At 38.2% G+C, this 22,549-nt stretch overlaps 1 pseudogene; it reads right to left on the bottom strand.

Moving 5' to 3' along the window:
• Window positions 1-19,858: 19,858 nt before the first annotated feature.
• Window positions 19,859-22,016, bottom strand: LOC118848227 (annotated as a pseudogene).
• Between the last annotated feature and the right edge of the window lie 533 nt (window positions 22,017-22,549).

Below are 22,549 nucleotides of genomic sequence, written 5' to 3'. Positions count from 1 at the left end.
AGCCACTCTTTTCATCATAGCCAAAAATTGGATACTTAAAGGGATGTCCTCTTATTGGAGAATAAACATTGTAATATGAATATTATTGTGGTATATGAATATGATAGAATATTGTTTTGCCATAAAAATTATTAAAGGGACAGTTTCAGAGAAAACAAGGAAGACTATAAACTGATTCAAAGCAAAATGAGCAAAACTAGGAGAAATATTTATGCAATGATAACATCATAGAGAAAACTTTGAAAGACTTTAGAATTCTGATCAACACAATGAATGATAAACCATGAGTCCAAAGAATGAAGATGAAACATGGTACTAGGTGATGAACTTAAAATGAAGTTACAGGCATACATTTTTTGATAGTGCTAATGTGTAAATTTTTTTTGCCAACAATGCAGCTGTGTATTGAGGACTTCATTTTTTAAAAAATTTGGGGGGGTTGGGGGGCTGTTTTAAGAATAGCGAAAGGACGGGACAGCTGTGGCTGTGGGATGTGACGGCTGTGGGATGGCGCAGTGAGTAGAGCACCAGCCCTGGAGTCAGGAGTACCTGAGTTCAAATCCGACCACTTAACACATTTACTAGCTGTGTGACCTTGGGCAAGTCACTTAACTCCAATTGCCCTGCCTTCCACCATGCAAAAAAAAAATAGTGAAAGGAAGAGATTAATTTAAATGCTTTTTAGTTGAAAAATTGAAAAGCTATAAAAAAAGACAAAACATAAAGAGGTCAATCAGGAAACAGATTAGGGAGACAACATACAGAAGTAAATGAACGTAGGGTTTAATAGAGCCTAAGATTCCAACTAGTAAAGCAAGGATTCATTCGCTGTTCAACAGAAATTGTAAACAGTCTGGCAGAAATCGATATAGAAAAATATCTCAGAATATATCAAGATAAAACTCCAAATGGATACATTACTTAGATATAAACAATTACATCATAAATAAGTTAGAGGAGCAAGGAAAGAAATAACTTTTACAATTATGTATAGGAAAAGAGTTTGTGACCAACAAGGTACAGAAAAGATCACAGAAGACAAAATGGACAATTTTAATTATATGAAATTAAAGTTTTTGCACAAACAACACCAATGCAATTTAAGTCACAAGGGAAAGTTAACTAAGAAAAAATCTTGGCAGATATTTTCTCTGATTAAGATCTCATATCTAAGACATAAAGAATTGATTCAAATTTACAAGAAAAAGAACCATTTCTCAATAGATAAATGGTCAAAAAATACAAACAGGCAGTTCTCAAAGGAAGAAATTCAAAATATCAATAACTATATGAAAAAGTGCTCTATATCACTAATAGCAAAATGTAAATTAAGTCAGCTCTGAAGTTCTACATCATACCCATCAAAAAGATGGCAAAAAAAAGAAAAGGACAGTTGGTAGAGGGTTTTCAGAAAAACAGGCATATTAACACACTCTTGATGAAGCTATGAATTCATCTAATCTCTTTGGAATGCAATTTGGAACTATATCCCCAAAGTTGACGAAATGTACATACCCGTTGACCCATAATTCCATTATTTCACTGAGCCCCAAAGAGATTTTTTTTGAAAAGGATAAGGAACCACATGTAGAAAAATATTTATGACAGCTCTATTACAGTAAAGAACTGGAAACTAAAGCAGTGTCCATCAGTTGGCAATTGCTAACAATGTCATGGCATATGAATGTAATGGAGAGAAATTTGGCAAGACTTATATGAACTAATGCAGAATGAAGTGAGTATGGTAGAAGAATAATTTGTTCAAGAAAAACAACTTTGAAAAACTTAAAAACTGGGTTCAAAGCAATGACCAGTCACATTTTCAGGCTGATCATGAAGCGTGCTATCCAAAACTGACAAAGAGATAATGGACTCAGGGTGCAGAACGAAACAGACACTTTCAGACACAATATAAGAATTCCTTTACTTGGTTATGCATATCCTTTATGTAACAACTTCCAAGGTAGTGCAATGCTAAATACTCACTGGGGACGTAGTGAGACTAATCATTCTAGGTTCAGTACCTTTATGACCCTTCTTCAAAGCCTAGAACTTCCATGAGAAGGGGTTGAAGAGAGAAAAGAAAGGGGGTCTGACTTGCTGTGTCCTGGAAATGAAAGAATGTAAGCAGAAGCAGACTGGGGACAATTTAACAATGGTGACACTGAGGCCAGCAGCTCTGATGCTATTTCCATTCCTAGGCCATGGGAAGTTATATAGAGACAACGTGGGAAGATCTCGTCAGGGCAACACAATTTGAGAAACATAAAAAACAAAACAAAACCCTAAACTTTATCCAACTTCCCTCTATCCCCTTGTTCGTTAAAAAGCGTTGTTTTGTCACTTATTTTCATGTTATGAGCTAAAGTGTTTCCTTTGTATTGACCCTTGCTCTTTCTGTAGAACAGCATTGATTACTTGTGTCTTTTTGTTCAAAGGTGTGTGTGTGTGTGTGTATGTGTACGTGGGTCGGGAGGGGGCGGCGCAGAAACCACTCTAGTAGTTTGAAACACACAAAAGAATACTAAATGGGATATTCTTTCTTCCTGATTCTGGACTAGGAACATCAATCCCTTGTCCTCTCTTTGACTGGGAGCATACATCAATGAGCCATTAATCCCATATATCTTACGATATTGTAAGAAGCCAAAAGAAGTTTAAAAAGAGAATTCTGAGCCATTTCTTTCTGCAGGCAAAAAGAACCCTATTTTCACTGCTACTATAATACCTAGTAGTTAGAGTTAAAAGGATCCGCTCCCACCTACCACCCACCCCATTGAGGGAAGGAGGGGAGGATGACAGGGTTGTCAAAATAATAAACAAAGAAATAAAGTCAGTCAAGGGTTTTTTTCAAATTGCACAAAAAAAGCACAGATGGAAGAACAGAAGGGAACACAGATAAACAGCCAGTTTTCAAAGTTATATATTGAACTATATACTTAAAAGGGAAAGCAAGTTGTAAATGATAGATTCTCAGTTTCATCTGTAATCCTCTATTTCTTTTCCCCTTTGTATACGGAAATGGTCATCTTATTTGGTTTTTGTTCAGATTTAACATTTTTTGAGTGATTATATAACTCATTTTGTAGGCTCTGCAGTATTCCAGGACTTGTAGCTAATCAACACAATGTCATCCCAAGAAGGAACATATAGAGGACTTTATTATCATAAAGATTCTCTTTTTGATTTGGACTCTGGGATGTACATGATGTACATGACAAACACTTTATGCCTTATTTGATATATTTTTTCTTTTTTAATATTTCACTTGTTTTAATTAGCTAAAATCCACCTCCACACCCTCCCACAATAACACCCAGTCCCCAATTGTTAACACACGTATTACAAGTATTACAACATGTATAGTCAATCAAAGTAAATTTCCACATTGGCCATGTATAAAAAAAATTGTCTATGCTGTACTGAACCCTCTCTATCAGTACGTGAGTACCATGTTTCGTCATTAGTCTTCTGGAATCTTGGTTTCATCATGATGCTGAAAAGGAGTATTCCACCACATTTTTATACCAAAACTTGTTCATTCCCCAGTTTGTGGGCACCCCCTCAGATTGCCATTCTTTGCCACCTCAAAAAGAGCTATAAATATTTTTGCACATTCTTAGAGTTTGTTTTGCTGAGAACCAAGTCCTCCCTTAATCTACCCTCCCTTTTCCTCTTTCCCTCCTATTTCCCTTTTGAATGAAATGTATTCCTGTAACTCAGCTGTGTGTATGACCATTTCAGATGAGACTGAGATTTAAGTGTCAGCCTCTCCTCTCCACTCCCTCCTCTCTGTTTGTATAGAGGTCTGCTATTGCACCCTAATTATGTAAGACAATTTTCCCTAACCTTTCTTTCCTCCCTCCCCCCTTCCCCAGTGTATTACTCTTCCTCTCTTAACATCAAGACAATAATAGAACAACTCCTGGGCATTGTCTAAGTAGCTTCCTATATGAACGCTGATGATGATCAAGTTCAGAGGGGATACATGTATCATATTTGAATGTAAGCAGTTTATCTTTATTTAATCGTTTATCATTGTTCGTTTATGTTTGCCTCTTTATGTTTCTCTTAACTCTTGTGTTTGAACTTCAAAATTCCTCCATAGCTCTCGTCCTTTCATCAGAAATGCTTGGAAGTCCTCCATTTCATTAAAGGTGGCATTACATAGTATGCAGTTTTGCTGGTTTCATTATTCTTGCTGTAAGCCTGTATTTTTTGCTTCCTGGAACATCATATTCCAAGTTCTCTGCTTCTTTATTATAAGGCTGTTAAATCATGTGTGATCCTGACTGTAGTTCCTCAGTAATTGATTTTTTTTTCTTTCTGGATGCTTTCGGTATTTTTTCCTTTGACCTAAGGCTCTATATTTTGTCTGTGATGTTCCTTGGAATTTTCCTTTGAAGGTTTCTTTCAGGAGGCAACCGGTGGATTCTTTCTATTTCCACATTGCACTCAAGTTCTACAAGATGTGGGCAGTTTTCTTTTAAGACTTCTTAAAATATAACAGGGTAGTTTTTTTTTAAATCACAGAATTCAAATAGGTTAATAATTCTTAATTTTTTCCCCTTGATTTGCTTTCCAGGTCAATTATATTTCCTATGATTTCCCTTACTTTTTCTTCTATTATTTTTAGTCTTTTGACTTTGTTTTAATATTTCGTGTTGCCTCATGAAGTCATTGGCTTCTATTTGATCAATTCTAACTTTCAGAGAGTTTGTTGCTAGGACAAGATTTTGTGCCTTAAACTGTTAATACCTTTACAAATTCTTTCTTTCATAGCTCTCATTTCTTTTCCATTTTTTCCCTCAAGAGCTCTCATTCCATTTATAAAATATTTTAACTTTTTTTCTTTTAACTCTTGTTTTGTCTGTTTCAGGAATTCTACTTGATTTGGAGGCATTGCTTATAGATGTTTTAGAGTCATTCTCTTCTGCCATTTGTGTTTTGAGCATCTTTGCCATCATAATAGCTCGTTATGATGAGGGTCTTCTTTTTTTGCCCATTCTTCCCTCCTACTTCTTGATTTCAGACTTGATGTTAGGTCTAGGCTTTGCCATGCTTCTGGAGGGAAGGTCTAAGGCTAGTCCTGTTGCTGCTTTCTTGGTTTATTGAATGTTGTGCTATTCTAGGATCTCAGTGCCAGGCTGAGGACGTGCAAGCTTTCAGTGCTCCTAAAGTAGTCTGATGCAGGGCAACATCTGATTTCTGCTGCCCACCCCACTCCCTTGTCTGACCTCTGTAAATTCCTGAGCTGGGTTTGGCTCTGTGCAAGAGTAGAATGTGGCTGGACCCAGCCCCTATCAGCCAGTTGGAAAGCTCTGTTGGTTCAGAGAGGCAGAATCATAAGTCACCCTTTGGTATGGAATTCCTGCCTTGTTTACTCCTCTGTAGGCTGGGCCAAAATTGGAATCAAGACCCTACCCTGGGCTTGGGGTCTGAGCCACACTGGTACTCCTTTTGACTTTCCTTCTTCCTTAGTACAACATCTAGGGACTCCCTACCTGGGAAAACAGTCCTATGAACAAGTTCCCTTCTCACTCTACCCTGGAGCTGTGATCCAGAATTGGGTAGTGATTAACAAAGCTGCTAGGTGACACCTGTCCCTGTCTTGGTGCCCCAGTGTGGGTCTGGTGGAGCCCCAGTATAGTTCTGAGACCTCCTAGACACTGGAGTGTTCACACATGATGTTCTGTTGACCTGACCCCGTTCCCAGTGTCCACCAACCTCTCTGTGTATCTACCAATGCTGATCTGGCTGGATAAATGACTCGCTGTGACTTTTTCTGGTTTTCTCTGTCAGGATTTGGTCTGGTACATTTTCTAGATCTGTGTGGAAGAATTTGTGGTGGTGAGTTCACCATGCTCTTCCTATCCCTCCACCATATTACCTATACTTCTGTCTTATTTGATATTAAGAGATATCAGATATGAAAATGTCATCAAACAAAACCTTCTCTGTGGCTACATCTTTCAAAGACTCTTTTACAATTTTGATAAATCTATGGGAGATCATTTGTTGGAGGTGTTTTTGTCCTCCTGAGAAAGAGGCTTTGTAAAACATTAATAAACAATAAGTACAGTCAGACCTTCAGGGATTTATGCTTTTATACCATTGATGTGACTAAAAAGACATATCAGTTGTGGAATATTATTTGTAAAAGTCCTATTTTAATGGAAATTTGCAATTTGATGTATAATCATCTGTGCTATAATATATGTGGAAATGCCCATTTTATTTCATATCTGTTGAGTTCAGAATTTTTTTAAAAGAAAGTCTATTACATAAATACAGCATATAAAATTCCAATAAGCAGGAACTTTTTTTTTTGACAAACCTAAGTAGAACTGCTATTGGCTTCAAATAGCCCTCTTCCCAAAGGCACCACTTTCCAGAACCACAGATATAGCACCTAGGTATTTTTGAGTCTGGCCTCTAATGGAGGTTTAGGTTCCTTTTCTCTCCCACTTTATTGTCTTTATGCCCCTTCCCTGAAACCCCTAGGAAAATTTACATAGAGATTAAATTTGACACATAGCTTCCTGATGGCCATTGGCTGTGTTGGTGTGGCTTCCTGTTCACCTCAGGACATAAAAGGATGGTACCTCTCCAACTTAATAGATGTTTGAAGACCATATAAGTCACCATGTCCTGCCCTTCTGCCCAGTTGAATACCCACATGGAGATGGGAGCAGGGAGAGGTACACATCTACCAAAGATAAATGCTACAGTATCTTTGTTGCATATCCCTGTAATGTTAGGACTAAGTAAACTTTTTTTTTAACATCAGTAATTGCGATGAGATGAGGTGGCATTGTGGCTAGCATCATGCTTGAGTTGGAGGAAGGGCACTTACAAATAGGGAGGGTGGTGTGATCAAATGGTAGGACAGAGATAGCACGGCAATCAGTAGCAAGAGCCCTTCAGGGAGTGGGCTCTGGCTTACATGAAGAAGATGCTGGAGAAGGCTGCCAAAAAGGATAAAGAAAGTGCTAAGGCCAGCATTCGCTGGTTGTGATTGATCATCCTTCAGAAGGTGGGTGTCCAGAACAATAAAACTGAAAGCAGATTTGCCCAGTGCATTTAGAAACTAGAAACAGCTCTCTGTTTCCATGCAACGAAGGCCAAGGAGCCCTCAAGCATTATGACAGTGCAAGGGAAGATATCTCTCCTGATGGGAGTTGGAATCAACAGGCCACAGCCTAGAACACACCATATGATTTCTGATCTAGAACTTTTGCTATATATCTCTGAGATCTGAGCCAGACCGGAGAACAAAAGCAGAAGGGAAGAAGAAACTTGGAAATTCCCATGGGTGGTTTAAAAGCCCCAGACTTATTACTACTTCTAGAAGGAGAGTGATGCAGTGTGATGAACAGCCCTTCACCACCAAGTTCTTAAGAAGTTCAAAAAGAAACCAGATGAATCATCGGAGTTCCTGAGGATGTGATCTAATGGAGCCAATGCTGCCCCTGAGTTTTACTGGCTTTAGAAGTTCTCAGAAGACTTACTGTTACAGAACTACTTAATCAATTTCTCCAGGTAGGAAAGTCTTTTGTTTCTTTTTAGGTGCCTGAGTTGGGGAGTTGTTTATACCTGGCCCCATAAAGATGAATTCCTGTTGAGAAATTAAGGAGCTGGCTCCCTTATGGGGATCTGCAAGGGAGAGCGTGAATTTTCTAGAAGAAATAGGAACGAGGATTAGAGAAAATTTGATCCTGTCTTCTGAATGGAGCACCACCAGAACACCTTTAAACTTCAGCTATTAGGTCTCCCCTGCCACACAACTATACAGGTATGGACTGATCAGTTGGTGAAATTTGAGCATGAGTTCAGGATAGTTGTGGCTTGGGCAAATGCTGTTGTCAGTACAAACAGGTGCTTTGGGAATGGGGGAAGAAATCACAGAGCCCATCACCCTGCTAGGTGGGCAGAGACCTGTGACACTTGGAGGGAGTTTAAGGATGGCTCTTGAAACATGGGATCAACAAGACAGCAACTGGTGATCAACAAATGGAGGTACTAATAAGACTGTTCAAGGAAATTCATCACTAAGACAGTAGGGACACTTCTCTATTCAAGCCTAAGGTATCCCCTAAAATCCCTGCCCCATTCAGATCATTTGGGGGAGGCTATAGAGAACATACCATGGAGGGAAGCAGTGTCATGGGCTCTTAGAAGTCAGAATCTATGCGGGCCCCTTCAACAGCCTCCATGCCAGCTCTTGTGGATAGAGCCAAATGGAAATCCTTAAAGCTGCCCAAATTATTCCTTTTAGTTAACACCAAACAATATTGGGTCCTCAGGGGAGTGAAAGATATTTCTTCTCTAATGATGGAGATGACGTAAGCTGGAGTACTTTCATCATACCAGCCCCCCCTTACCACAACCTTATATTACCCCTGAGCAACGTAAATGACACCTACATGCTGAGGATGAACTACAGGAAGCTAAATAAAGCCACCATGACCACCACTACAATTGTTTCTGACATTTCCAGTGTTGTAGACCGGGAAACCTACAGTTAGAGTGGGTGATAAGGGTGTATTGATGTTACAGGGTTTTCCTCCTATCTCTATTAGTGTGTCTGACACGAGTTGAGAGTAGTTTGTTTTCACTTGAGAAGAAGTCCAGTATACTTTCACTGTTCTTCCCGAGGGCTACCTGAACTTTCCCTCCTATTGACACACTGTAGTTGGCTGAGAGCTGAAAGAGGCCTCCCTTCCTGAGGGCATCAATGTACACCACTGCATTGGATGACATTTTACCCAGAGCAGATGAGGCCACAGTAGCAGAGGCACAAAATCAGATGGATCTGTTGTCGTTGAGTTGTTTTTCAGCCCTGTCTGACTCTTCTTGATCCCATTTGGGGTTTTCTTGGCGAAGATGCTGAAGTAGTTTGCCATTTCCTTCTCCAGCTCATTTTACTGAGGTAAACAGAGTGAAGTGACTCGCTCAGGGTCACAGAGCTAGTGTCTGAGGCCAGATTTGAACTCAGGAAGATAAATTTTCCCCCTTCAGGTTGGCACTCTATCCACTTCACCACCCAGATGGGGTAGGAAATCAGCTCTAAGAATATCCAGCATATTCATTAAATTTGGGAAACTACAGTGGATGATTCCAGACATTGTCTTGAAGAAGCTACTGCCACTTGCTCCCTCACGATCAAAGAAAGAATCCCAGAGATTTATTGGATTCTTTGGGTTTTGGAGAACACATTCCCCAACTGGGTAATCTGATGGTCCCTTTCAGCTTTAAATCTGTGCTCCATGATCCTATGACTAAAACCCTGCTAGAAAGAAAAATCTTTTCAGTGTTGTAAAAGTCCGTGATTTCCTTTCCCTGCACTCAGGCAACCCAAGTCTATTTCCTTTTGGGCTTTCAGTCAACTATAGTTTCGATCCAGACAAATAAGTCATTGTTCAAAGCCTCATGTATTTAATAAGACAGGAAATCTTACTTACTCCACTTAAAAAAAACCAAAACATAAGGCTCTATTCTTTTTAATATCACAAGACCCATTGAAAGCAGACTAGCTGCATTTAAGCTCAACCATGTTTTTATTTACATGGAAAGTGAAGAAAAAACAAAAGCATGTATTTGGAAGGCCCCAACACACACTCAGAATGACAGAATGTTTGATCTTCTCCACTCCATCTTTTAAGGCTCTCTTTCACAAGCCAGCCATTTACCCTGCAGCTCATCCCACTGGAAAAATGTGCCAGGACCCCCATTTCCTAGGATTTCTCCATTAGCAGATTAGTAGCTGCTGAAATCCAGTTATATATGAATCTCTTAGCAGATGGAGCCATTGATAAACCAGGAAAAACAACATTCTTCAAGAGCCAGTGCCTAAGTGGGGGTCCATTGGACTAGCAGAGGAACAGGGTTCCAGGACTTAGAATGGAGACCTCAGTCTCTGGCTAGTTGCCATCTATTTGTGAAGGGCACTAATACTAGAATGACCCTGACAACCATCATCTCTGATGTACCATTTCCTCTTGTGCACTACTCAGCTTGTTAGAGGGGCTATTTTGTATCATCTAACTTCTAATTGGCAACTCTGAACAAAGGGTGATTGTATGAACCTGAACTATCTGTTCAGTAGTAACTAGGACTCTTCAAGAAAGAAGTGCTTTTCTAAAGTGATAGAGTGAGGGACTGCTCTGAGGAACTTGGAGCTTCAGAAACCTAACAGTGGCTTATTCTGGCCACTCCTTGGTGCCTGCCGGAGGCTTCACTTATTAACAAAGACCTCCAGAAACATGTGCCTTGCAGAACCATAAGAACCCAATGCGAAAGATTTCAGGGCAGCCTGTTTTAGATCTTGTAGGGCTATAGACTATTCTGAACCCCACTTGAAAGGGGCAGCTTATAAGTTACCTGGTAAATGGGGACCTTTCCTTCAGTTACTCTCTAGTCCACTAGATATTTTTTTCAAAAAACATGTTTTACTGATGCTTTTTTCTTTCTTCCTAACTTCCCAATGACTACTCCTTCACCCTTAGACACACACACATAGAACCTTTCCCTATACAGGGTGTCCCTAAAGTCTGGACACATGGGCAAAAATGCATATTTTGAAATATTTGGAATATTAACAGACCTTAGTCCCCTTGACTTCTTTTGCTGGAGTATGCTAAAGGAGAAGGTGTACTCAATGAAAATCACAGATAGAACACATTTGATTGAACACATAAAGAGTGAATTGCTAAAATCGATGGCAATGTGGAGTTATTGCATCAAGTTCACGTGGATCTTGCAAAGCACATCAACCTTTGCATCACAAATGATGGAAATCATATTGAAGAGGTTATTTGTTAATATTCCAACTAAATAAAATGTTGCTGAAAATTTCACTTATTTCATTTCTTGAAAATACGCACTTTTGCCTATGTGTACAGACTTTAGGAACACCCTGTAATAAGGTAGTACAGCAAAGAAAAATAAACCAACACATTGTCAATGTCTAATAACATAGGCCTCATTGTGTAGCTCTAAACTGAAAAAATGAAGCATATGCTATAGGTATGGAGAGGTATGCGTCACTTAAAGCCCAGGTTGGTTACTGCATTGATTAGAGTTCTTATATCTTTTGATGTTGTTTTCTTTAAATTATTGTATAGATTGTTTATCTTGGCCCTGCTTACTTCATTCTGTATTAGTTCACAGAATTCTTCCAAAATTTATCTTAATTCTTCATATTTATTGTTTCTTACTATGCAATAATATTATATTCATAAGCCACAATTTATTTAGGCACCTATTTTGTTTCCACTTCTTACCTACTACAAAAGTTGCTTGGCACCTATTTATCTTCAATAAATATCCCAAGTATACAGCTATTAAGAAGAAACTATATTCCTGACTAAATAGAAAATTCTATAGCAAAAGGAGGTTACTACATTCTTTGGGATTAATATCACACCATCTTGACTTTGGATTCAGTACTAGAAATGAAAAAGACTCCAGATTGACTTAGGTAGCATGAAGGATAAATTAAAGGTTATTCTTCCCCCCTTTTGGCATAAGTACTTGATTTTGCTAAAAATAATGTCTAATAAATGTATACCTGAACATATAGATGACTCCAAGTACAGAAAGTATCTGGCTTCCATATATGCTTAGGCAATCAACAAAAACATCAGCAAATATCGTGCATGGGAAAGAGATCCAGTTGGTAGTATGGCATGCTTCCTAGGCAAGCTTTATTTGTACTGTCTTTTGTGATAAGCGATTTATTAATTTAGACATTCTTAAATCAGTTTTTTCAAGTGCTAATGAAAATACCAGGTAAAAAAACGTGTTGTAGGAAATATGAGCAGTTTCTAGAAGCAGCCATAAACCTAAGGCAGACACCTTTTTTTAAATCCTTAACTACGGAAAATCCTTAACTGGAAAATACAAGCTCTTTTTTTGTTACCCTTCTCATTTGTGACTGCTCCTCACCAGGATATTGTCTCCTTTCATATCCTTTTTATCTGTCTTCATACACCAGATACGGAAGCCAGCTAGGACATTCAGGTCACAAAATGACAAGTAAAGGAGAAGTTAGGGGGTTTATCATGCAGCCTTCTGATTTTGGCTTGCTTTAAAGGGATGGTTGGTCAAATGTGTTTGCAAGGAGTTCTATCGATTGCTTTAATTTAATTGCTTGTTTTAGTCACTGGCATATGCAATGGTCCTTCTGGGCTACCCTTCCCTGTCTCCCACTCACAAGTTAGGTCCCCCAGGGGACAACTACTCCACTTCCATGGAACTGTGTGGGCCTATACTCTTGAAACTATAGAGATAACGAGTTACATAGCTATAATCGCTGCTTTTACTTTTACTCTAGTCAGCCAGAGGACACAAATAGCTCAAGGCAAAGGCATTTCCTGAAATGACATGCCAAAGACAGTAGCAATACATTTCTTTCATAATCCTTGTTCTTGCTTTCCCACAAATATACAGTGTCAGTAGGAAGAGTAGATGCCCATATAATTCACAAGGCACACATGTAGGAAATACGTGGCCATAGTACATATGAGGAAAGGCAACTCACGCAACTGATGCTACAAGGCCACTTATGTTGTTGTGTTACTCCTTCCTACCTTGGTCTCCCAGTCTCCAATGGATACTTTCTCGCTGCTTGGCTTACTCACCATTGCTTCTAGCTTTTGGTTTTGCTGAAATCCTGGCTGACTAGGGTCCTGCTGCAGCTAATCTAGAACTGTCAGATTCAGAATGCTCTATACTCAACACAAATGTTGTGGTTTAGGAATCAATGTCCTTGAATTCCTCCTTTTAGGCTGTATACAAATATAGGTCTTCTATGGCCCTGTGCTTTTGTGGCAAGATATCAAAGTTGGTGAGGGCGGAGATGGGAAGCGAGAAAGCAATCTCTCTTCCTTTTTCTGCACTTAAGAAGAAGATGCAAGAAGAAAGGTGAAGAGCTTATTTCTTCCTCCATAGCTGGCTTTTTTCTCCATTGTCAGAGCTTACCACTCAGAGCTGATGTACTTGCTTTATAAAGGCCATCGGAAGCATGACGGATTCTTCAGCCAACCAATTTCTTAAGAGTTCCCTCTGTATTGTTAGTTACATTCATCAAATTGCTGATGCTCCATAATCCCATCAGGTTAGCTGAGAACTTTTTCACACTTTATTGAGGTTTATAGGAGAATGATTACTCTGGATCACTCTCCTGAGCTAGGCCAGCTGCATCTCCTCCCTCAGGATTTTAAGGGATTGTGTGTAGCTTTGATTGGCTTGATCACCCATGTTCCACCTACTTTCAGACATCGATGCAGTTCCATTTAACCAGGAAACAACCATTAGCTTCCACAAAGGGATATTTATTGCAAAGATATAACAATGAAAGAAGTACTAACATTTTCCTCCTAACACTTAGGGGAATACTAGATTTCCCCTTTTCAGGGGGAGATGTAGTATCCCCCATACCACCTCTGTTCCTAGGGATAGAAGGCTAACTCAGATTACATAGTCTTCATCCCACCAAGTTCACTTCCAAATATGGCATGGTCAATGGTTGGATGAGTCTGCATTCCTGCTACTCCTGGATTGGGCTAGGGCAGGTCACTTAAGGCTTCCCTAATCACTATCTGGCTTCTAGCAAACTCCTTAACTCTGGTGGCTTACTCTGCTGACATTTTGAAATTCATGAGATCATAGCCATCTCTAATCATCTTTTCCTAAAAGAGGAAAAAAAAATAAAAGCAAAGACACAAAGAACAGAAATCTATATTCACAAGCTACATGTTGGTCTTGTATGGTAAGGGCCTGAGGTCTCTATACTTTCATCAGTATCTCTCATAGGAATGCAGCCAGATCAGAAAGAGACTGGCTAAGGCCTTGGCAAGGCTCTGACTGACTAGTGCCTTTTTGTTTTGTTTTTTATGGAATGATCAATGACACATTGATTCTTTCTATTACCTCCTATCATTTTTTCTTTTTTAAAATATAATAGTATTTTATTTTTTCCAATTACATGTAAAGACAATTCTAATACCCATTTTTTAAAGATTTTTTTTTGCAGGGGGGAAGGCAGGGTAATGGGGATTAAGTGACTTGCCCAAGGTCACACAGCCAGTAAGTATGTCAAGTGTCTGAGGCCACATTTGAACTCAGGTCCTCCTGATTCCAGGGCCGGTGCTCTGCCCACTGCACCACCTAGCTGTCCCCTTTTTAAGATTTTTGAGTTCTAGATTTTTCTCCCTCCCTTCCTCCCCTTTTCCCTCCCCAAGACAGCAAGTATACATGTGCATGGGTTATACATGGGCAATCATGTAAAACATATTTCCACATTAGTCACGTTGTGAAAGAAACAGAACAAAAGGGAAAAAAACAAAGAAAGTGAAAATAGTATACTTCAATTTGTATTCATACTTCATCAGTTATTTCTCTGGATATGGATAACATTTTCCATTATGAGTCTTTTGAAATTGTTTTGGATCATTGTATTGCTGAGAAGAGCTAAATCAAACATAGTTGATCATTGCATGGTGTTACTATTATTGCTTATTATTGCGTCCTGGTTCTGTTCAATTCACTCAGCATCAGTTCATGTAAGTCTTTCCAGGTTTTTCTGAAATCTGCTTGCTCAACATTTCTTACAGAACAACAGTACTCTGTTACATTCATAGACCACAACTCATTTAGCTATTCCCCAAATGATGGCCCATCCCTTCAATTTCCAATTCTTTACGACCACAAAAAGAACTGCTATAAATATTTTTGTACATGTAGGTCTGACTAGTGCCTTTTGAATGTACCCTCATTTTTGCTACATAACCAATCCAAAATCCACCTCTTCACCATATGCCTAGAAGAACAGACCATCTGAGAGAGCCCAAGTACATATGAGATTGCAACAGCAGAGCACACCGTTCATGGTCCTAAAAACTGGGTTCATTGACCAAGTCCCTTTTAACACAGGAAAACTCTTCAATATGTCTTTTACATCTCCTTTCCCCTGAGTTTGTAGCAGGAGTAATCAATCAGCAGGAATAATCCTACACGACTGCTTGCTATAGCAACCTTACTGATCTCAGCTCACATGCAAAGAGAAGGATGTTTTCAGCACAAATAGCTCTATGAGTTGTTGTTAAAAGCCAAGCACTGTGTTCTGTTCTGTTCAAAACACAGGAAATAAATCACTGTTCCCTAATGGAAAAAGACAAAATCAGCACTGGAGGAGGACATGAGAATGTTTTCCAAATTTCTAAGAGTACTTGGCCGAACTAAATCAAGAATGCTAAGGTTTAAAATACATTTTATTTAGTTCATTTTCAAAGACCTCAGTCAAAGTAACGAGAATTGAGCATCAAATGAGGATTTAACATTTTTACTCATTTCATATTTTAAAAGCCCACACAAATTACAGCTGAACTCTACATGACCAAACAAGGTTGGATTTCCTATTATTGTTCTCAAATGTTATTTGCTCATCTGAGGGCAGGCACAACTGATGCTAAAAAGTCAGTAATTTTTTTTAATTACGTGAAGGAATATTTTACTTAGAACAATATGCTCTATCCTGGAATTTCACAGGCTATTTTTTTTTCCTCTAAACAATGTCCTCTCATTTCCCCAAGATGTTTTTTTCCTCTTCTAAATAAAATAGCCAAAGCACACACATTATCCTACATAACTGAGAGAGGTGGGGTTGGAAGCAGGTGGGGGTGGAAGTAGTTTGCCTAGCAGATCCAGGGCCAATACCCTGTCTTCACAAGACGAAATCTCAAGCATACTTTTTATGGGAGAAGGGATGTGGCATAGTGATGTTCTTTAAAACATTAGAAATACCCTTTTTACATACAAATCATACCTACTAAATAAAACTTAATGCAGAAAGAATTAATTGATTGATCCATGCTAGGCGGATGACACTCAAAAGAAATCAGAACGTAAATTATGGCACAGAAATCACGAGAGACCTGGGTTTGAGTCTTGCCTCAGACACTCACTATCTTTGTAACCCTAGGCAAATCATTTACTTTCTCTGAGCTTCAGCTTACTCATTTGTAAAACAGTGACCATAATAGTACCTGTCTCACAGTTCTTGACTTTCATATTGCCACTGGACCCTGATGACCCTGAAGGTGGCTTTGCCCAGCTCTGATTCACTTCAATCCAATTCATGAGCGAGGCAAGACATCACCCTCCTGATGTCATTGGTCCCCCTGGAAAACAAAGCATGAATAACACCCCACCTCACAGAGTTTCTGGAAGGACTGAATGAGATAATATATGTAAAGTGCTTTGGAAACCTTACAGTGCTATATAACAGTCACCTGTTATATTATGTTATCCATGATTTCTTTTTTTCTTAATAGAGCTAGCCTGTCAGTAATGGATTGCTAAATGAAACTCATTTCCAATAATCCAGACTATCTCCAGCTAAGCAAACTACCAGACAGAAAGGCTTTCTTTCAGTTTTGAGGGATTTCTAACTCACTCCATTTTGGAGACAATCATTGTCTTAATACCTAAAATAGGAAAGGACATGGCTAAGAAAAAGAACCATATGCAATATCACTAATGAACATCAACGAGAAAAATTTAAATAACTTTCTAGTAAAATACTCAATCAATTTAGTTTCCCTTCTCCCAAAAAAGTTATTCATTATGACCAAGTTTATTTATACTGTGGATGAAAGGATGGTTCAACATTAGGAAAGCAATCAACATAATAAATCATACTAAAAAACCAAAAATATCCAGAGCCACATGATTATCTCCATGGATGCAGTAAAAGCCTTTGGCAAAGTACAACATTCATGTCTGTTTTTAAAAATCACACAAATAAGGGCATAGAGAGATCTTTTTTTTCATTTTTACATCATAAACAGTATCTCCCTAAAACCAAAAGCAAGCATCAAATGCAAAGAGATACACTAGAAGCTTTTTCAATAAATACAGGAGTAAAGCAAGGATACCCACTTTCCCTGCTTTTATTTGATAGAATTCTAGAAATGTTAGCTATAGTGATAAAATAGAGAAAGAAATTTAAGGAATAAGTATAGTCGAAGAGGAGATAAAATTATCCCTATCTGCTGATGACATGATTGTTTACTTAGAAAATCACAGGCAATCAGCAAATAAACTAATTGAGATAATAGCTTCAGCAAAGTTGTAGTATATAAAATAAACTCACAAAATCAATAGCATTTCTATATTAAGAAGTAAGAAAATCTAAGAGGCAATAATAGAAAAAGAAGTCTCATTGAAAATAACCACAAACACATAAACTATTTGGGAATCTATCTGCCAAAGAACAGTCAGTAGTTTTATAGAGTCAATTACAAAATGTTCCTTAAAGAAATAAAGAACAATTTAAACAGTGGAGGAATATTCAGTACTTATTGAGAGGCTATGCCAACATATAATGAAGCTGACAATAACACTAAAGTTAAATTATGTATTTAATGTTATACCCATCATATTACCAAAGGAATACTTTACAGAGCTAGATAAAATAATAATACCTGTAGAGATCCAAAGCCTACCTTACTTAATCTCTCCATCTTTCTGCCACAGAGCTCTTCTCTCTCATTTGTAACAGCACACTGGCTGTTGACCTTATGTAGCTCAGTTCATTAATCCACAAGCTGAGGACACCACAGCCACAGCTGCTGCCATTATAGAGCTCAAGCAGTTCCCAAGTCCTTCTTGTGTGCTACTCTCCAACAGACATGCCCCCTTTTTCAAAACCCTAAGGCATGACTCAAGTCTACCTCCAGACCTGGAGATCACAATAGTCCAAATCTTGTCCCTCTGAACTACAAATCCCAGAATGCTAGTCAGCTCTCAAAATCCAATTATATTCTTCTCCTTGGCATGGAATTTTCCCATCCTTTGTGAAATTGACTACAATCTGAAATTGTAAAGTACAGCATCAAATGCATCAACAATGCATGAAATAATATAATATAAATTATCACTTGACAGGCTATTTCAGTGACTACAGGTCTAAATTACATGCAGGACATATGACACACATACGCCAGTGTCACTGGTCCAAACAGTACATAATGGACAGTGTAAGAATACTGTAAAGGTAGTGGGGTACTTGTTATGAAGGCCTTTGAAATGGAATAAGGGTCAATTCAGGAGTGCCATTTATTGCCAGGCTAAAAGCAGTGCTAAGAGTTTGTTCTGAGCTAAGCCTGACTCAGGTTACTCCTCTATAACTGAAGTTCAATATTGGAACAAAATGAGATACCCATAAGTCATATAACAATTAACAGAATGAGGTTTATTTAACCATAGCAGAAAGGTATTCAACCAAGGAGAAATAGTGTGGATTCTACTGAGTGAATCTCCCTTGTATAACTTAACCACAATAGGTGTCCCCCAGGGTTCTTTTCTGGGCCCTCTTCTCTTCTCTTTTCCAGTTCCCATGGATTTATTTATGATCTCTATGCTGATGATTCTGAAATCTACTTATCTAGTTCTAACCTTTCTGTTGACCTCCATTCTCACATTTCCAATTGCCTGTTAAACTCAACAAAACTGGACTCATTATCTTCCACCCCTCTCCAACCCTTCCCACTCTCAAACTTCCCTGTTATTGTTGAGGACACTACCATCCTTCAGGTCCCTGAGGCTCACAACTTAGGTGTCATCCACACTATTCTTTTTTTTTTTGGTGGCCATGTTTTATTCACCCTTTTCTTTAAACAGGTTAACCAAAGATACAGACAGTACTCAATAAAACAAAATAGGTGAAATGAATTTTCAAGAGACTGAGATGCCACAGGTTACATTTAACCTAATTTTATTCATCTTGCTTTGGGATGGGGAATAGATCATTCAGTAAAAACATACAGTAAAAACAAAATATGTCTTACCATATACAACTTTTAACCTACAATAATGATGTACCTTAATTATGTCCATGCATACAAGTCTAACATCACAATTAAAAAAAATTAAGACAACTAAGATTTCTAGGAGCATTTGTAATAAAATAATTCCTAATTTTTCTTTGTAGATAGATCAAGCACCTCCAAAATACAAATTCAGATACACAGTGAGCGCTTCACTTAAAATGAACACAAGTAAATTGAGTACGTGGACAGCCTCAGAACAAGCTGACATTATAATATTCAGCTAGGTAGGCAACAAACCATAATGCCAAATGGAAAAACTTTATTTGCAAAGAAATTTCAAAAAAACTAAGTTAATGTTCTATAATTAAATACAGAAAATATACTGATTTGCTAAAATAAATACGATGTGGTGTATTAACACTTCACTAGAAAGAATGCGTACCAGAACACCTACAAACAGTGAATGATTCTTATTAAGAAGTTACTATAATAACACTGGCTAAATAGAAGTACATATTGTGAAGCACTATGGATGGTACATGTTTTGCCACATATTTCTGTTACCTTGAGGTAGAAAACACATGTGTACCAAATTCTGCATTCATTTTCAGTTGCTGCTGATATCATGTGTTTTAAGAAATGCATACAGCATGAAAAACTTGAAAATACTCATGAATGAAAAATGTTTTAGGAAAAAAATAGATATTTTCATGCAATTATGTGCAGTCTCACTGGGTACATTTCAAGGCAAGATTTTTTTTTTCCTGTAAAACATAACCATTTTACTGAGTGGATGTTTTTACTTGGCTTAGCGCATTTCTTTTGTCTCCTCCTGCATTGCATTATTTTGCTCTGTTCTTTAATTCTGTGTGCAAACAACATGCCAGTTTAAAATGAAAACTATTTCATGTATAGAAAGTAATTCTGGATTTTATAAACCAAGAACTAATAAAATGACACCATCTGATTCAAGTGAAAAATGACTTATACTAGTAAAAAAAAGACAAAACACATCTCATGAATACAAAAAGAACTGTCTGCTGAGTGTTTTAGTTCAGATGTTTCAGAATGCTGCTGTAAGTTTTATGGGGAATCTGGGGGGAAGATTTTATAGCAGAAGGTGTTAATGTGGCCTGTATTGATTTAAGTGGTAAATCAAATGGACTATGAAACTGTGGGATGCCTATAGACTCAAGCTGCTTGTTAAAGAGGAACTCCCCACTGTTGTTAAGAAAGCACTCCTCACTTTCTCTTTCCCCAAACTTGCCATCCTCTACTGGCTCAGTTTCTAGCATTTCATCTCCCTTCCTGCTAAAGAACTTGTCAAGTAACTGGTATAAGTGTTTTCCTTCTCAATCTGTTCAGTCTTTCTTACATTCCTCCCCACCACTTACAAACTGGCTGTCCCAAGAAGATTGGTACAAAGCTTCTAACTGAGCCAAATTTGCTATTCCTTTTTCTTGTTTTTCCCGGCTTACTGACTTTGATTTCAAACTTTTCAATTCTAGTTGGGATACTGATCTATTCAAGTCATTTAATTTATCATCAACATCAGCAGACTCATGTTGTGAACTAAGTTGAATAGTTCCTGCAATAAAGGAATCAAAGTCAAATGCTTGATTCTTCTCCCTTTCTTTTTCAACCAGTTGTTGTGATGCTTCCTCAAGAGCTATTTGAGCTTTAACCAATCCATTCCTTTCACATTTTGACTTGCCTTTCTTATCAGATTTTTCTTTGCTTTGTTCTTTCCAATTAGATCTATAATAAGTTTGGGTTCATAATAATGGTTAACTTCACTCTCTCTCCAGACTAAGTTATCTAGATATGATGATGACCTAATTTTGTAGTTACAAGTGTGGGTGCCTTCCAGATCACAATACTTATTTTCATGATGATCTGGATACTGCCGACAAGGCTCAGTAGAGAAATGGGTATCAAAGGCAGGATCCTTCAGATACTTTTCATGATCTCCATCCAAATATTTTCAAGGATCTACTTCTACTTCCTCTTCATCAGTGACATCAGTAAGAGCCCTTGGGTCATGCTGAACTTCTTCAATATCAAAATTATTGTGTATAGGCCAGTCATGGTCTGAAAACTGACAATCATGATACCTCTCCCAATTATAAATGTGACTAGGAGCTTTATCCATGAGCAAAATATCATCAACTTCAACTTCAATGCGAAAAGGATGGCTTGAAATTGGTTCATCCATTGGAAAGGAATAAATGCTCATATAACAATGGGACAGAGCTTTTTCTGCTGTCAATCGATCCATGGGACTAAATGTCAAAATTTGCTCTGAGAAGTCCAGTGCTTCATGACTAATTCCTGGAAGCAGCTGAATTAAGGGTTTGTGTGGCTCAGTTATATCATTTCTTATATAAACTGGGATTACACTGAGAAGCTCCTGATGATCTTCCTCATGTACAACAGGAATAGATTCTAAAATCAGCTGCATCTGTTCAAGTTCGTTTGCACCTGCAAAAAGGGTTTTCCCAGTCAGCATTTCCGCAAAGAAGCATCCTGCAGCCCACATATCAATGGCTTTAGTATAGTCATTGGGAGAAAGTAAAAGTCGTGGAGATCTGTACCATTTAGTAACCAATCCTTCAGAAAGATGACCCTTATGAGAGTAATGGGGATCCATGAACCAGGGAAGACCAAAGTCACCTATCTTCAGCACCAAGTCTTCGGTATTAATGAAGAGATTAGCTGATTTGAGATCTCTGTGCAGTACATTTACAGAATAAATATGTTTGAGCCCACGCAGCAGCTGACACATGAAAAGCCTGGCATGCTGCTCCAGTAAAGGGCCCTGCTCTAGCAGATTAGCCAAGTCTGTCTCCATGTACTCCTGAACAATGTAAATACTGTTCAGTTCTGTCAGAGAGCCCACGTCGTCTGTTGACTGGCTTCCGTTGGGACCAAGAATTTCAAATACTTTCACAATGTTATCATGGTCGAGTCTTCTAATAATTTTGATTTTGAGTAAAGCATGTTCAGCACTCTGGGGACCTGTAAGAACAATTTTCTTGACAGCCACTCTTTTGTCACAGTCATCATCAACAGCAGAAAAAACTAAGCCATTGCCACCACAACTCAGCATTTTAAGTCCATATACCGAAAGCCCAGATCAGAACCATGAAAATCCATGAGACTTTCAAACTTTTCTGCCATTTTTGAAACACTTAATGTTGCTTTTCCTTTCAAACTGATGAATTTGTGTAAACATGGAAGGAAACTGGCATCAAAAGGAAAGATCTTTCAAAAAGGGAAAAAAATAATTCTGCTTCCACTGCAAGATGGTTTCTGAATATTCATCGCATGTGCCAACCAGGCCTGGTGAGTTCCCTTTAAATTTACAACTTTTAAGCTGTAACTCATACTGAGAATTAGAAAGATTGCAGTATTCATAGCTCAAGACAGGGGCAGCAACTCTGCAGATATTTAAAGAAAACACTCAAGAAACTCAAACGGAAGGAAATGACATACTATGCACTGAGCTTTACTGTGCGAAATGAGATAACATTTAACAAAAAAGTGAATAAATATGCACACAATAGGCTTCTCTGAACATTCTCCTCACAGTGCAGATACATTCAGTGTTGGACTGGTCCTGATCAGCATCATTTCTAGGGTGCCAGTAGTACTAGGATAATTTTGCTTTTATTCCTCCTTTATTTACTGTTGATTGGACTAGGAAGCTCTGG

This window comes from Trichosurus vulpecula, chromosome 4 (genome assembly GCF_011100635.1).
Source record: "Trichosurus vulpecula isolate mTriVul1 chromosome 4, mTriVul1.pri, whole genome shotgun sequence".
Taxonomy (NCBI): domain Eukaryota; kingdom Metazoa; phylum Chordata; class Mammalia; order Diprotodontia; family Phalangeridae; genus Trichosurus; species Trichosurus vulpecula.
The sequence above is the reverse complement of the archived record's forward strand: the minus strand, read 5'-3'. Positions and strand labels throughout refer to the sequence as shown.